Source organism: Macaca nemestrina, chromosome 2, assembly GCF_043159975.1.
Source record: "Macaca nemestrina isolate mMacNem1 chromosome 2, mMacNem.hap1, whole genome shotgun sequence".
NCBI classification, from domain to species: Eukaryota; Metazoa; Chordata; class Mammalia; order Primates; family Cercopithecidae; genus Macaca; species Macaca nemestrina.
The window spans coordinates 138,447,642-138,463,827 of NC_092126.1; the positions used below are offsets into that span (position 1 = coordinate 138,447,642).

Here is a 16,186-nt window from a genome sequence, read left to right on the forward strand (position 1 = left end):
AGACTGGTTTATAATGTGGGAAACATAAAAATGACATAAGGCATATAATTAAAGAAAACTTTCAAAACCTGTGATTTTTTTCTACTGTAGATTTTTTATTTTTGTGGAGGGATTACCATATAATGCAGTAAAACACTGTGCTTACATCTCATTTTACTTAGATATACTAGCCAGCTTCTCTGCTGAAAGTCTCTATTGCAAATATTTTGTACAGAGGAAGAAGATAGGCTTTGGGTTTCTTGTTTGCATTTGCTCTATAAAAATCAATGCCAGGTTGGCAGGTTTGTAAATATTTACCCTGGGTGGCAGTTCCAAGGCAGCCAATTTTTTATTTTTCCCTGCACGATGTTTGCTCTACATTAAACCACTAACAAAAATCTGCATGCAAGGAATTCTGGAAAAATAATGAATTAATGAAAAATTTTGGTTGAGAGACCTGTAACAATGATTTCTATTAGTCTTCTATTAATCTAGATAAGAATCTACTCACGGGTGTCATGCTTCCAGTTTATGCACTCAAACAATTTTCATGTATCATTAGAGTTCTGCATTCACCTCTTTGAAAAAAGATATACATGAGAGATTTCCTATGGTTAGGGAAAAAAAAGATTTTGAGAATTAGCTATTCTTAGACTATTTTGAAAATTGAAAAGGACAAGATTCAACAGCCTTGAAAGGGCACTACATTTTTGCTCAAACATCAAGTTCAAAAGAGAAAATAATTGTGTGTTTCAAAGAATGCTGAAAAATATGATATTTAAGGACATTATTTCAAACTGGATTTTTAAATTGCTAATACATCTAGAATTCCTAGAAATCACTTATTTATATTATTTTTCACATGTTGAGTATACAACTTGAATATAAAAGAAGAAATGTATATTATCTTAGAGAGCCCATTGAGCTACATGTTCCTCCTCCCTTCCACAGTAGTCTATTTTATCGTATGTATTTTTAGAGTGTATGCAACTGAATGACTTTCTCAATAGTTTCTTTTAAACAATAAAGTAAAAAACACATTCTACTTTTTCTGTTAAGTAGCTGTATTTCTCATTCTTTTTTTTCTTAAGTAATACTTAAAATATAGACTTGTGCTTCTAGAATTAAGATATAATTATACAGGGCCAGGTGCGGTGGCTCACGCCTGTAATCCCAGCACTTTGGGAGACCAAGGTGGGCATATCACAAGATCAGGAGTTTGAGACCAGCCTGGCCAACATAGTGAAACCTCAACTCTACTTAAAATACAAAAATCACCCAGGCGTAGTGGTGCACGCCTATAGTCCTAGCTACTCGGGAGACTGAGGCAGAAAAATCGCTTGAACCCAGGAGGTGGAGGTTGCAGTGAGTCAAGATTGTGCCACTGCACTCCAGCATGGGTGAGAGAGTGAGACTCCATCTCAAAAAAAAAAAAAAAAAAAAAAGATATAATTATACTGTAATCTGTGGCAACCCATTCCCCTTATTAATAATAGCCTGGTAGTTACTAAAATGTATTCTATATAATGCATCAGATAATTACAATTTTTAGAGACCATGAATGAGTTGTATACTGACTGCTAATTCTTAGTGTCCCCATATTAAATCACCAAAATCTTGTTCCAGAAGGTGAAGTGTGAAAAATCAATTTTTAAAAATATAATCTGTGAATGAGCAAAGAGTATTTTCCCTAGCAAGAAAAGCAGTATCAAAGGCCTATTAGCTAAGCAGGGATGAATTTCTGATGGGGGGTCCCAGAACCCTTTAAGGTCTGCTAGCTAAAATCAGCTTTGAGAAGACATTTAGTCCGACTGTCCCTTTTCCCCATTTAAAGAAGCATATTGATACATTTGTGTCATTCTCAAGCTGAGGGCTTTTAGTACCTGCTTGAGTGACCTAAAATCACATGTAGTTCCTTAAGTGGTAGATGCAGTGGTACTTATGCATGAAACAGTATGGTTCAGTTTTCGTAAGTTTTCTGAGAAGACTAATGGTCCTTCAAGTGGAAAACTGATCCCCCTCAATAAATCGCTAACATCAGGGAGTAACAAACACAGAGCCTTAGATATGCATGGAGATAACCTTTCCCGGACAGATACTTGTATTGATCACCTGGTTAGTATTAGATGCTGTATGGATTAAATTGACTAATATTTTAAAAACTTGGCCTCTAAGTAACAATTTGAATAATAGTTTGTTACTCATATGTGTTGATATTCTGGAGCTTGCCCAGCAACATCTCCTTCTCTGCCTGGCTTCTGAATATATTTAAAAATAAGACAAAGCAGTTACACAGATGGGGGTCAAATGGCTCATTTACTATTGGTGAGACTGATATGGGAAAATGGTTATTAAATTTGCAAGCAATGAAATTTCCAACACAGAAATACAGCCCTTTCATTTGGGCTGAATTATCTGCCAAGAAGCAGACCACCCTAAATTAACCACCCTAAGCTTTTACTTGTAAACCTGTGGACTCTCAGAGCAGAAAAGACAACATACCTTAAGAGGGAAGTTCTGCTGCCAGACCAGATGGGACTGGGCGCACATTCCCGCAGAAAATTAAATGAGCCTCTGTAGGACTCAGTGCCTGAAAGGGAGGAGAACGGCCACTCATGATACATGAAGGGAGCTCCCTCGTGAAAGACACATGAAAAACAGGAAAGAAGCAGTCTACTTAGCAATGAGCTCAACTTATATATTGTCATACTTCTGTAGGAAGAAAGGTATAATTGCTGACCTTTTGCCTAGAAATCACGGATCCAAATAAAAATTGGAGACTGTGATTGGACATCACGACTTTTTAGAAAGTACAAAGTGGGTGGAGCGGTATAGTCATTTATCCCCAAAGAAGACAGCCTATTTTTTTATTTTTTTATAGTTAAAGAAAAGCCATTATTTTTCTAGTTGGAGTATATAAAATGAGGATGGATTCCATACACTCAGAGTATAGAATAATAATTCACCTTTGCTTCTGGATTATTGTTTAATAATAATGCTTACTGAATACTCTAGAGGAAAGAGTTTTAGACACGGGGTTCATCCTAAAAATTAAAGTATATTATGATGACCCATATCCATATTTGAACCTTCAGATGTTTACATGTACTAGGCAGGGAACCTAACTGAGTGAAAGCCAGGTTAAGAAAAACAATAGCGTATGTGTGACACAAAACGATGACTAATGCTTAGCCTCATAGCAGGGAAAACAGTAGGGAGTGATGTGGACTGTGGCAAATTCGTGCCTAGTCTAAATGCACGTATAAGGTCTAAATGCTAGTATAAGGTCTGTATGATTTTTCTAGTGTTTTAAAAGAATCTGATAATTCAGATTTCACATAAAATCTGCACTTTAATGTTGACAATCAAAAAAACATCAGAGCTCCAGAAATGTTGGAAGCCAAAAATATCAGGAAAAATCTCGTCAACACCTCCCCATGGATACAGTGAATGGCTTCCGACTTTCTTTTCTGCCTTGTGTTACTTGCTCCAAATTCAAAGTCCTGGAAAGAAGGGAGCAGCCAAATAGACTGAGTTGGCCACATTCTCTAACCTCTGCTTTTTCAATATATTTTAGAGAATGGAGAGAAGTTTCTGATCCTTTTGTCTTCATTGGTAGGAGTGGACATTTGGGATTTTGCTTACAATAAGCTCACACACACCAGGATTGGTGAACTATGGCCCGTGGCCAAATCTGGATCATTGCCTGTTTTTCTAAGTACCTTTTATTGGAACAGAGTTAAAGTCTATCTGTGCATGTATTATCTATCTATGACTGCTTTTTTACTTTAGCAGCAGAGTTGATAGCTGTGGTTGAGACCATTTGGCCTGCAAAGCCAAAAAAATTCTGTCCTTTTAGAGAAAAGTGTTGTCAACTCTAAAGAAACAGGGATGGTTAACACATGATATCTACAGTGACAATATATCTGCTGCTCACCATAGATGCACAGTGGCTTTAAAATTTGTTCTTAATGTACTCATGTAACATTTAGAATGTATCTTTTCTTCACAAAACTCGGTACTAAATGCTGAGGTTATAACCAGATCCTTGCACTCAGAGACTCCACGAACTAGTGTGAGGAACAGCAGGAAACTGATTATAATTAATGCTATTTGAGGTAAGTGGAGAAGAATAAAAAAAGACACATAAAAGATGTGAGGAAAATGCAAAATATAATATATATTATTTTAGCAAACATGAGAGCATTGTGTTTTTACCAAAGATATTAGACATCTTTGTCAGTGAATAGAGCATTGATAATAACGAACTAAAAAATCCTATACTATTTTAAATTTGAGTGTAAACATGTTCCACCATGAGGATTTCTTGGGCTACCAAAAATGGTAAAAGTTAGTGGTTTGAACTGACCTTACATACGTTGGAACTGCCAAACTGAAGGGAAGCGGCTCAAAAATACATATTAGTTAGGAATTGCATTTGATAGTAGGTAAGAAAAAAATATAGCAGCATGTAAGTAATATTTAAAGCATAGACTTGTGCTGAATGTGTAAACAGTTAATTGGTCTCAGGCAACAAGAAGTTTGGAAATAAGCACTGGGAGTTGGCATAGCTATTCAGTGAATTCATCATGAAGAGGAGCATTTTCTGTCTTTTCACTGCGGTATCTTAGGTTTACAGGTTTTACCCTCAGGGTCTCAGTAAGACTGGTTCACATGCATAACCCATATCTGTGTTTCAGCTGGAAATAAGGTGCGAGGACCAGAGGGCAAAGGGGGCTGTGCCCGGCAAGTTTTCTGTCTCTCTTTCAAATAACTTTTTGAAGTATTACACATTCCAATCACAAGTGCACAGATAGGTGAATGTCAGTAGTTTGAACACACCCATGTAATCAACATCCAGGTTATGAATTAAGAATTAAAGAAATACCAGCCTCCAAGAAGCCTCCCATGCCACCCCAGGCAATGGTTACCACTATCTTGACTTCTAACACTAAAGATTAGTTTTTCCTAGTTTTGAGCTTTATAGAAATATGCTAAGTATTCTTTGGTGGGTGACTTATCCTAAATATTACAATTGTAATAATCAGCCTTAGGTGTAATTGTAGCTTGTTCATTCTCATTGTAATATAGTATTTCATTTTATGATTATTCCTACTTTGCCCATTTCACTGCTGATGAACATTTGGGCTATTTCTTGTATTGGACTATGAACTTTGCTATAAGTATTCTAGTGAGTCTGTGTTCTTTTTTGGTGACCACATGTATTCATTTCTGTGGGGAATATACCTAGCAGTGGCTGCGTAACTCAGAGGATGTGCTAAACATTAGTAGATGTTTTCCAAAGAAGCTTTAGCAATCTGAAATCCCTCTAATAGTGTCTGAGAGTTCCCATTGCCCCACATCATTGCCAACACTTGCTATGACTAGTCTTTTTCATTTTAGATATTGTGGCAGTTGTGACATTTGTCTCTTAGAGGCCCTACCCAGAAAATTCTGTTTACAAATCACTGGCCAGGATGATGTCATAGAGTAAACCATAGCTGGAGGAGATTAGCATTTCTGCCTCGAAGATGGGAGAATATGGAGGAGAATACTAATGACTTCTGATAGGCAATCCTCAGAGACTCTCAAGGAGGAAGAATCCAAGAAATGGACTATAGGGTCACCATTGGAGTAAAACATAGTATGATTCATTTTATTTCTTGCTTGTGTCTGGTGAGAGAACATTTGGATCTCTGCTATGTAAAGGAATTCTGAGAAACCAGTAGTTTTAAGCACTACGTACCTGAAAGCACAAGGAATCATATACAAAGATGCTAGATTCTTACTTTTAATCAAATGAAAAGCAAAAAAGAACAGAAACTGGGAATCAGAAAGGAAAAGTTAAAAGTCCATAGGGCCAGAGCAGGAGAGTTCCTCCATGACTGCTCTAGAATATTCGGGACCATGATTGGGGACATCATTTAGGAGAGCATAAAAGATCCTTTAGTAAGAATAATTTGGATTTCATTCATTAAAACCACGTTGTATTAGAGAAACATGAAGCCAAAGTACACCCTAATAGTTTTCACTGCTGAAACACTTCAGAAGTGGAACAAGACTCCTACCACCATGAAAATAGTTGAGGAATGACTTGAAAGTCTAGTGTCCCAGGAAAGCTCTGAGTCATGCAATAGGAAACTTGTTTTTCTTCTTAGGATAAATCTCCACTTTAATGTCCTACAACCAGCAGGAAAGCCACTTGGTCACAAACATTAATGTCTGCAATGACTGGGCAGGTAACACTACTGCTTATTGAGTCATGTGGGCCAGATGGGGACAGCCATGCCCTCGAAGGGTATGTTTCTTCTAAAACTGGTAGCCACTACTCATTTTAAAGCAATTTTTAGAATTTTGGATCCATAATTGCTAGAACTCATTTTTCTTCAGGTATTTATCTTTAATATTTAAATCTTACCAATTTTTTTTTTTCCAGGAAAAGAAAACATTAGCAGCCAAATAAACCAGTCTGCCTGTGGAATGAAGGCTCCAGTTTTTGACCTCTCTTGAAAGAAGAAAAAATCCTCATTGAGGTTTGTGTTGACACTCTCAACTCCATACCAGTTATGTGATTTTGATTAGGGCCCTTAACTCTCTCTAATCCATCCCTGCTTTCCTCCATGTTCAAATGAATGGTTTAGCTAGTTGATACTTGAAGTCCCTCTTAGTACTTGAATATACTAATGCTGAGAGGCCCAGTGCTCTAGGTTGAGGCTTTCTGAGAGCATAATGCATGCTTTCTTTAACTTTTTGGTTCACATTTTCAGTAACATTTTAAGTGGTCTCTGTCAAGCTCTCCTTCAGCTGGGTGAGAAGATCATTGTCTCAACACTTCCAGGACGGCCATAAGATGGTGTACTTTTGCAATTGTTTTGTACGTGTTGCTCCTTTTGAATATCGAGCAGAAATATGCAGGATCTTGGGCAAAAAGTGTAGACCCTTAATTATATCAAGTTGATATAATTAACACTAATAATCTGAAATAAAAGAACAATATAATGCAATGCTAGTGAGCCTTTCACAGGGCCATTCAGGAGATAGACATGAACGCTCAGGTTATATGAGTTCATATCTTCTCAGAGATCCATACACTTAAATCTATAGGAAATAATATCAGTAGCAGTTTTGCAATTATGTTTACGTATGTGTATATACATATGTGTAGATATATAATGCTTAAATATATATAAAATACATATAATGTTTAATAGTATGATTGCAATTACAGTTGATCCTTGAACAACACAGGTTTCAGCTGCTTGGGGTCATTTAGGCATGGATTTTCTTCTGCCTCTGCCACCCTGAGACAGCAAGACCAACCACCCCTGCCCTCCTCCTCCTTAGCCTAGCCAATGTGAAGGTGACAAGAATGAAGATGATTATGATGATCCACTTCCACTTGATGAACAGTAAATATATTTTATCTTCCTTTTGATTGTCTTAATAACATTTTCTTTTCTCTAGCTTACTTTATTGTAAGAATATGGAATACAATATATATAGCATAAAAAATATATGTTAGCCAACTGTTTATGTTATCAGTAAGACTTCTAGTCAACAGTAGGCTATTAGTAGTTAATGTTTTATAGAATCAAAAGTTATAAGTGAATTTTTGACTATGCAGGGGATATGCAGGGGGTTGGTCCCCTAACCTCCGTGTTGTTCAAGGGTCAACTGTATACATAATTGCTGTATATGTATACGTGTTTCAACTTGACTGCAGTTATATCTATGCATACTATATGTCCACAATATATACACATATATATTTAGTATCTACAATATATACACATATGTATTTAGTATCTAGTCTTTTTAATAGTTCTCGTTTGTATATTAGTATGTTTCTATATTGTCTGATTTTTTAAATGAGTGTACATTACTTTTAAAACTATTAATATACTTGAGTAGGTAATCAAAATAGCATATGCCATGTAAACTGCAATTCAATACTTTTATGAAAGAGCAAGATGAAAAAAAATCAGCTTTTTTTTTTTTTTTTTTTAGATGGAGTTTTGTTTTTGTTGCCCAGGCTGCAAGGCAATGGTGTGATCTCAGCTCACCACAACCTCCACCTCCCGGGTTCAAGTGATTCTCCTGCCTCCCTGGTTCAAGCAATTCTGCTTCAGCCTCCCGAGTAGCTGGGATTACAGGTGCCCGCCACCATGCCTGGCTAAATTTTTTGTACTTTTAGTAGAGATGGGGTTCCACCATGTTGGCCAGGCTGGCCTTGAACTCCTGCTCTCAGGTGATCCACCCGCCTTGGCCTCCCAAAGTGCTAGGATTACAGGCGTGAGCCACTGTGCCTGGCCTGTTAATATTTTTAATTCAGGATGCATTTATCAAATAATAGCAGAGCCTCCTATGTACACAGACACAATATTTTCATAAGTATATTAATATTGTTCTAAATTATAAACAAGAGTTAAGGGAAAGAAAACAAATAAGAGCCAAAACACATGTTGCTAACTGTATGAAGAACAGCATTTGTTAAGTGGGATATACTCAATGAAAAACAGTAAAAACATGTTAGATTTCTTTCCATTGTCTAGATATCCAAAGGAGACAGGGTGAAGAGAAAAGTGATTGTGCATGGCAAATTAAATGTGGATTTGCAGTCTGTGCTGCCAGCAAAAAATTGCCATGCTATTTGGGGTTGAAAAGGCATCATGTTATGAAGCAAGGGGAGAGGTAATTGTCTGCTTCGTTCCACTGCTGAGCAGACTGTATCTAGAATATCATATTTATTTCAGAAAATAAGAATACTAAAAACCTAAAATTATAGCACTTTCAGAAAAGAACAAAAAAATGTAAGAGAAAATGTAGCCTTGGCTGAGAATGAAAAACTAAATGAATTAAGCGTGCATGAATAAATTAGTAATATGAGTACTGAGGAAAGAAACAGAACTACAACTAATGAAGCAGAGAAAGAAAATCATTTTGGTTGCCAAAAAAATCTAAAGAAAAAGTTCACAGAATTGTCTATGTCGATTATAAAAGTAGTGTTTAGAAATCTTAGAACAGCTACTGATCACGAGTTTTATTGACCAATATGCAGTTTTCCATCTGTAATGTGTTTATTTATTGGTCTTTAATATACTTAACATCGAACTAAATTGGATGAAAAGGCTATTTCTGTTCAGCCCAGTAATGGAGATAATTTAATATACCCTTTGGTTCTCCCAATACTTATAAATAACAAATAAAATTGGTGCTTTTATACTATCAATATTCAATAGTAGAAATAAAGAGATTGTTATGTTAAGTTCATAATAATCAGTATTTATAGGCCAGGCACAGTGGCTCACTGTAATCCCAATACTTTTGGAGGCCGAGGCAGGAAAATCACTTGAGGCCAGGAGTTCAATACCAGCCTGGGCAACATTCTCTACAAAAAATAAAAATAAAAATTAGCCAGGTGTGGCAACACACATCTGTAGTCCCAGCTACTCTGGAGGCTGAGGTTAGAGGATCACTTGAGCCCAGAAGTTTGAGGTTACAGTGAGCTGTGATTGTGCCACTGCACTCCAGCATGGGTGACAAAGCAAGACTCTGTCTTAAAAAAAAAAAAAAAAAAAAAAAAAAAAGTCCAGGCCGGTGGCTCATGCCTGCAATCCCAGCACTTTGGGAGGCCAAGGCGGGTCACAAGGTCAGGAGATTGTGACCATCCTGGTTAACATGGTGAAACCCCACCTCTACTAAAAATATGAAAAATTAGCCAGGTGTGGTGGCATGTGCCTGTAGTCCCAGCTACTCAGGAGGCTGAGGCAGGAGAATCGCTTGAACTGGGGAGGCTGGAGGTTGCTGTGAGCCGAGATTGCACCATTGCACTCCAGCCTGGGGGACAGAGCAAGACCCCGTCTTAAAAAAAATTGATAATAAATATAAATAAATAAATAATCAGAAATATTTTTACAATAAAATGTGTGACTAGTTTCCTGCAGGTACTGTTCAAAATATGTTAAAGATACAGTGCCTGCTATTCTGAAGGTAACATACTAATTAAGTGAAAACATAGTTAACACCCCTCCACGAAGTTCCAATAACATAACTCTCAAGAAATGATAAAAACGTATACATAAACCTGGTGACTATAAGAAAATGCCACTCAGATCTCCAACTACAGGGAATTTAAACGACTAGGGGCTAGAGTACCATGAAAATCCATCCCTATGTTTTTGCTGAGGCTTCAAATCACATGGGCTGCTCCTAGTGAATGATTGACATTACAGGACACTAAGACAAACTTATTCTTGGGAGATGCAGGAATCCCTCTGACGGCTTGATTCAAGGACTCGCCAAGAGTCCTGCTAAATCTTTTTTGAGACTGAGTCCAGTTGAACTTCTTTCCTTCTTTTTTAAAATTTAGAGTCAGACTTGCATGTTCATAGGCTTTCTCAGCCATTCTCTGCCTTTTCTATATTTTCTGTCTTAGGTATCTCCCTTAATCCTTGCAAATTTAATTGTTGATATGGTTTGGCTTTTTCCCCAGCCAAATCTCAACTTGAATTTTATCTCCTAGAATTCTCACGTGTTGTGGTAGGGACCCAGCAGGAGGTAATTGAATCATGGGGCCAGTCTTTCCCATGCTATTCTCGTGATAGTGAATAAGTCTTACGACATCTGATGGGTTTATCAAGGGTTTCCACTTTTGCTTCTTCCTCATTTTTCTCTTGCTGCCACCGTGTAAGAAGTGCCTTTTGCCTCCCATCATGACTCTGAGGCCTCCTAAGCCATGTGGAACTGTAAATCCAATTAAACATTTTTTTTGTTCCCACTTTCAGGTGTGTCTTTATCAGCAGCATGAAAATGAACTAATGTAATTGTCTTTGCGTCTACCTCACTAAGGACTTGGACCAACAAAATTGCATTTGTTTATTCTAATCCCTAAAGTCAATCTATTCAGATAGGTCACAGGTGTGGATAGTTAATATTTCTGGCATTTAGACTTTTTATATTCAAAATTTTTTTTTAATTTGTGGAAATTAGGTTCTGGATTTAAAAAAATAGAGAGAGAGGCAGAGGAACTTGGTCAAGGAAAAAAATTAGATAAGACTAAATTGACAAGTTTTATGGAAAATATAAATCAAAGATTATGAGAGTAAATAATATTTGATGGTATGAATAGAGAAGTTTGTAAGAAATAGAAAAATTCGTTTATATATGTTAAAAAGTCAACACGTATGCTAGGAAAAGCTACATGATTAGAGCATTAATAAACAACACATTAAACAGGAAAAGTCAGTTCATTTAAATAAAAGATACAGAAGTAACACCATCTCTGTAGAACAAAAGACATCATTACATAGATAAAAATAAATAGTGACCTGGGAGAAACATATCTGTAGAAGATTGATGTTGAAAATATATGAAGAGGTCTTACCAACAAAGAAATACCAGTAAAGAACAAAATGGATGAAACTTATGAATCACCACATTAAAGAAAAAAATATAATTAGACCATAAGCATGTTGAAAAAATGCTTAATCTCACTAATTACCAAGGACATAGAAATTAAAATAACAACTTGGAAGTATTTCAGAATTAGAAATTTAAACATTTTCATTATGCAACTTAACTTCTGGGTATCTACTCTAGAAAGATATTTATCTATGGCTATCAGGCAGAACTGATATTGAGCCTGTTATAATGCCGTTCTTCTATAGGTAGCTAATTCTGAGTTGTAGAGAATCTATTCCAACTGGGCAATGCCCAAATTATTCTGAATGATAAATATATCAAATATCACTCTTGGTACTAAGTTATTTACAGAGATGTTCATTACAGAATTGCTTGTAATAATGATAATAACCACCCCCCCCCAAACAACCCAAGTATCCCTCACTAAAGGAATGAACTGATTACGCATATTTACATGAGAAAGAGCAAACCTGTAGTTAAAATAAATGAGCTAAGTCAACATGTGATAACATTTAAATCTCAAAGCCCAATACTGAATTCTTTTTTTTTTTTTTTTGAGACAGAGTCTCACTTGCACGACTTGATTTTATTTATTTAAAGTTCTGAATCACAAAATGTAAACTTTTTAAATGAATTATAATATACAAAATAATAACAAAAAAGCAATCTGGATGTATACACACCAGATTCAGAAAAGTGATCGTTTTTGGTGAGTTAGATTTCTTGGACTTTAACTTTTCATGCAATATTTAATGTTTTATTTTATAAAATAGAGAATTGCTGCAATTATGGCAAAGTTTCCCTTAAATTCTTTGTCATTTTCACATGTTTGAAATATTTCTTAATTTAGAAAAAATGATCAAGAAAGATAAAACATTCACAATTTTCAGTAGAATACTAATTCTTTCCAAAATATGGCCAAATATTTAAGCATTTTTAAATGGAATATATTATACATATATTCTCTAAATATTCAAAATTTTAATTTATGTTGATGACAGTAGCTTAAAGTGGATTCTCCTATATCACAGTATTTCTTTCACTACTTTATAAATAAAATGAAATTCCTATTAATTCTTTGAAGTACATTTAGAATATACGGATTGCATCTTTCAGTATTTTCTGTCTGGAAACAGAAGGCTTTTGGAATTCTTGACATAAAAATTGTGACACAAATTCTAACCGTTGTTCTAAAGACTTGTTTAACATATATATATATATATTCCAAATAAAATTTCTTAGCATTTCATATGTATTTTTTTCATTGAAGATGTTGGTGAGAAACTGATTCAGAAACAATAAAGTAGTGGTGAATAAAGCTCTTTTCTGACAAGCAAAACAGACAAGTAAGAACCATTGTGTGTTTAAATTTATTTTTAAAGTGAAAATATCTTCCCTATATTTTTAAGATCTTAGGCAGATCTCTGGCTAGCATACTCAAAATAAAAACAGAATTAAGTATATAAAAACAAATTTTGGGCCAGGCGTGGTGGCTTACGCCTGTGACTCCAGCACTTTGGGAGGCCGAGGTGGGCGGATCACCTGAGGTCAGGAGCTCAAGACCAGCCTGGCCAACGTGGTGAAACGCCATCTCTAGGAAAATACAAAAATTAGCCAGGTATGGTGGCGTACAACTATAATCCCAGCTACTCGGGAGGCTGAGGCAGGATAATTGCTTGAACCTGGGAGGTGGAGGTTGCAGTGAGCCGAGTTTGTGCCACCACTGCACTCCAGCCTGGGCGACAGAGCAAGACTCTGTCTCCAAAAAAAAAAAAAAAAATTACTGAACATCTACATTTGCATATTAAACTTAAAACAATATTTGTTTTGGAGCAAGATGAAAGAAATCTAAATGCCTGCACACAGATTGAGGCCTTTTCTAGGAAATCAAATAAGTAAGAAATAATTAATTCGATTCTTGATTTATGCTTTCTCTTTGCATTGGACATACTCATAACTTCTGAACAGTTTAAATATTAGTTTGGTATACAAAACTTGATTATATCTACTTTCTCAGCTAATGACATTATTGTAGCTAATTTGGAGTAACTATAGTCTTTGCTTCCCTAAATGTGTTTTCAGAAATAAGATGTATCTCTAAGATGACGTAAAGTCTCTTTCACTATTTAGAATCGACCTAAAGGAACCTATTTTGGACTTGTGACATTCAAAAAATTTTTTTCTATTCTTTTTCCTTATATTTCAAACTGAAAACCATAAATAGTATGTATGTATACACACATAATATATGTGTGTGTGTATACATATGTAAGGTTTCCTTAGATGCAAGGTTTATATAAATATATGTGTGTATATATATAGATGTAAGGTATATATAGATGTGTGTATATATGTATATATAGAAGTATATATGTATAAATATATAGATGTGTGTGTGTGTGTGTGTGTGTGTGTGTAGAGATGTAAGGTTTCCTTCTATTTTCTATTTAAGATTCTCAGTCCTCTATGCTGTCACAATATTTTGGGTGATTCTAATACAGTGTTTAACTTCTGAGTATCTATTCTAGAAAAATAGTTGTGTAGAAATATATTTTAAAATATATTAAATTGAATTATAATTACATATTTGATTTTTTTCTGCTGGACTGTAGGTTTCTCAAGAACAGGGGCCATATCTTGCACATTTTTATATAGTGGCATTTCATAAACTGACAATCACAATGTAGGTTATTCAAAGAATATTTGTGAAGACAATACAAGAATTTATGTTCCCTCTCTAGAATAAATAGAAGCCATGCATAGTATATGACTGTTATGTTTTAGGACACATTTTCTCATTCTTTTTCTACTTCTGTTATTATAGCAGACTTTTTCTAAGGAGAACATGCTTTTCTTTTTTCTCTCTTTGAATCCTTAAAACATGTCTGGAACATAAGGGAACAATATGGCAAAATGTATTTACTTAATACCAATTTATTCAGAAAAAGCTAATTGATCACCTACTCTGTACCAGGCTTGGTTACTAGACATGGGAATACAATGATGCGGAGAAAACCATCTGTTTGGAATACAATGATGCAGAGAAAACCATCTAGTTTCACTGAAGCTATGTTACTTCTTGGTGTCACACTTGTATAGAATCATACATAATTGATCCTGGGTATGACTTTGGTTACAGATAGCATTTTTCATTTTCTAATCATCAGTTTTAAATATCTGGAATCTGATGAGGCTACACTGCAATGTTTACTGATTATGCATCCATAACAGAGTCCTATTTCCCACTTTCAAACAAGGTGTGCAAATCACAAAATCTGTCTTCCTCTGGTTCTCTGATTTGACTATTCAACTTCTGGTCCCAACTGGAAATTATACCTTCATGTTTGTTCACAAATGAATAATGAATTGTTAAGTTTCCTTTGCCTCAGATTGATTTGGAATAAGGGCTTGAACTAGTTATTGTATTATTAAGACCACATTTGTCTTCTATCAAGCAGGGTGGCCCTTGTATTTCAGTTCAAAAACCATCTTGTGTTTACAGGTTCATCACTATATTTTGTTTGTTTGCTTGTTTTGTTTTCTGAGAAATTTCTATCTTTGGAGATAATAACAGTTATGCTCAGAAACTGCAATTGCCAAATAGCCTAGTCTACTTGTTCTGTGTTTTCCTAAATCTTTAGGTGGAGCAGCTTGCCAAATTGTCAGATTGCTTTGTTGTTTTCCTGTGATGCGGTTGCCAATTTTAAACATTCATCGCTGAAGAAGTGGGATTGTGTGCAACGCCTACCTAGTATTGGGTGACAAGAAGTTGCTACTTCTTTCATTCAATTTCTATTCTTTTTTGCTTATTGAACTATTCTGCACTCTTTGGAAAATCTCATTGTCTTTGGACTAAAGATATTCGTCACTGTAAGTGAAGAAACAATTATGTAAAACAGGCTTAAAGCCACAGTGATGTTGAGAGCAGCCCCCTTTATCAATGCAGGAAGGTGGCTCTATTTCCATCAGTTACTTGCCTCGTTTTCCTCCAGTTTCTGGCAGCATATTTGGATTGCCACTTTATATTTACTCACAGACTGCAGTAAGATCAAGAAGACGGGACACTCTAAGATTCTATTCCCCTTGGGTGCTTCCACTCCCACGAAGGAGTGTTGCTGATTTTAACGATATTGCTGCTGTTCTTCTCCACTCCTCTGCTTTAATTTCCCTCCCCTGCTGCTCTGCATATTGAACAATAATGAATGTTTTCTGAGCTCCCACTGTCCTCTCACCTACTCTCACTCTCAACAAAAATGGAAAAGTTTTTTAAAGCCAATTTCATTTTATATTAAATTCTACCAAAATTTGCTCAATTGCATATGAATGGCCAATGATATTCATACTTTTTCCTTGAAAAGATGCATTCAAAAAACAGTGATCATTTCAATTAGCTGTTGCTGAAGTACTGCAGAAAGCGTTCATTGATGTGTTTCGTGCCTTTCTGTGTATATAAATTTAAATGGTATATAAATGTTTCTAAATATGTAACTCCCATTTTGCTCATGAGGATTGACTGCAAAGGAGTGAGAAGGAGCTTTCAGGGGTAAAAGGAACCTTCTACATCTTGATTGTGATTACATGGGTGTATATAGCTTATATGTATATGTATGCATTTGTATGTGTGTGTGTGGTGTGTGCACATGTGTTTTTGTAAAAGTCATCAAAGTCTATAGCTAAGATCTGCAAATTATAAGTGAAAATCTGTCATATGTGTTCAAATGATTAAAAGCAGGGCGTCTCAGCAGCTGAGAACTCAGACATTAGCCCCAGACAAATATGTAATTAA

General features: G+C 35.6%; 1 long non-coding RNA gene across 4 annotated transcripts in view; it reads left to right on the forward strand.

Annotated features, from left to right (window-relative positions):
* LOC105479602 (uncharacterized) overlaps window positions 1-16,186 on the forward strand; it is a 104,252-nt gene that overhangs the window by 38,998 nt on the left and 49,068 nt on the right. For 3 of the 4 annotated variants that reach the window (XR_011619414.1, XR_011619413.1, XR_985989.2), the window contains exon 4: window positions 6,416-6,512. This is a non-coding gene — a long non-coding RNA (uncharacterized lncRNA). Of the gene's footprint in view, window positions 1-6,415; window positions 6,513-8,531; window positions 8,665-16,186 lie in introns of those variants that run through there. The other variant, XR_011619415.1, reaches the window with a different exon arrangement.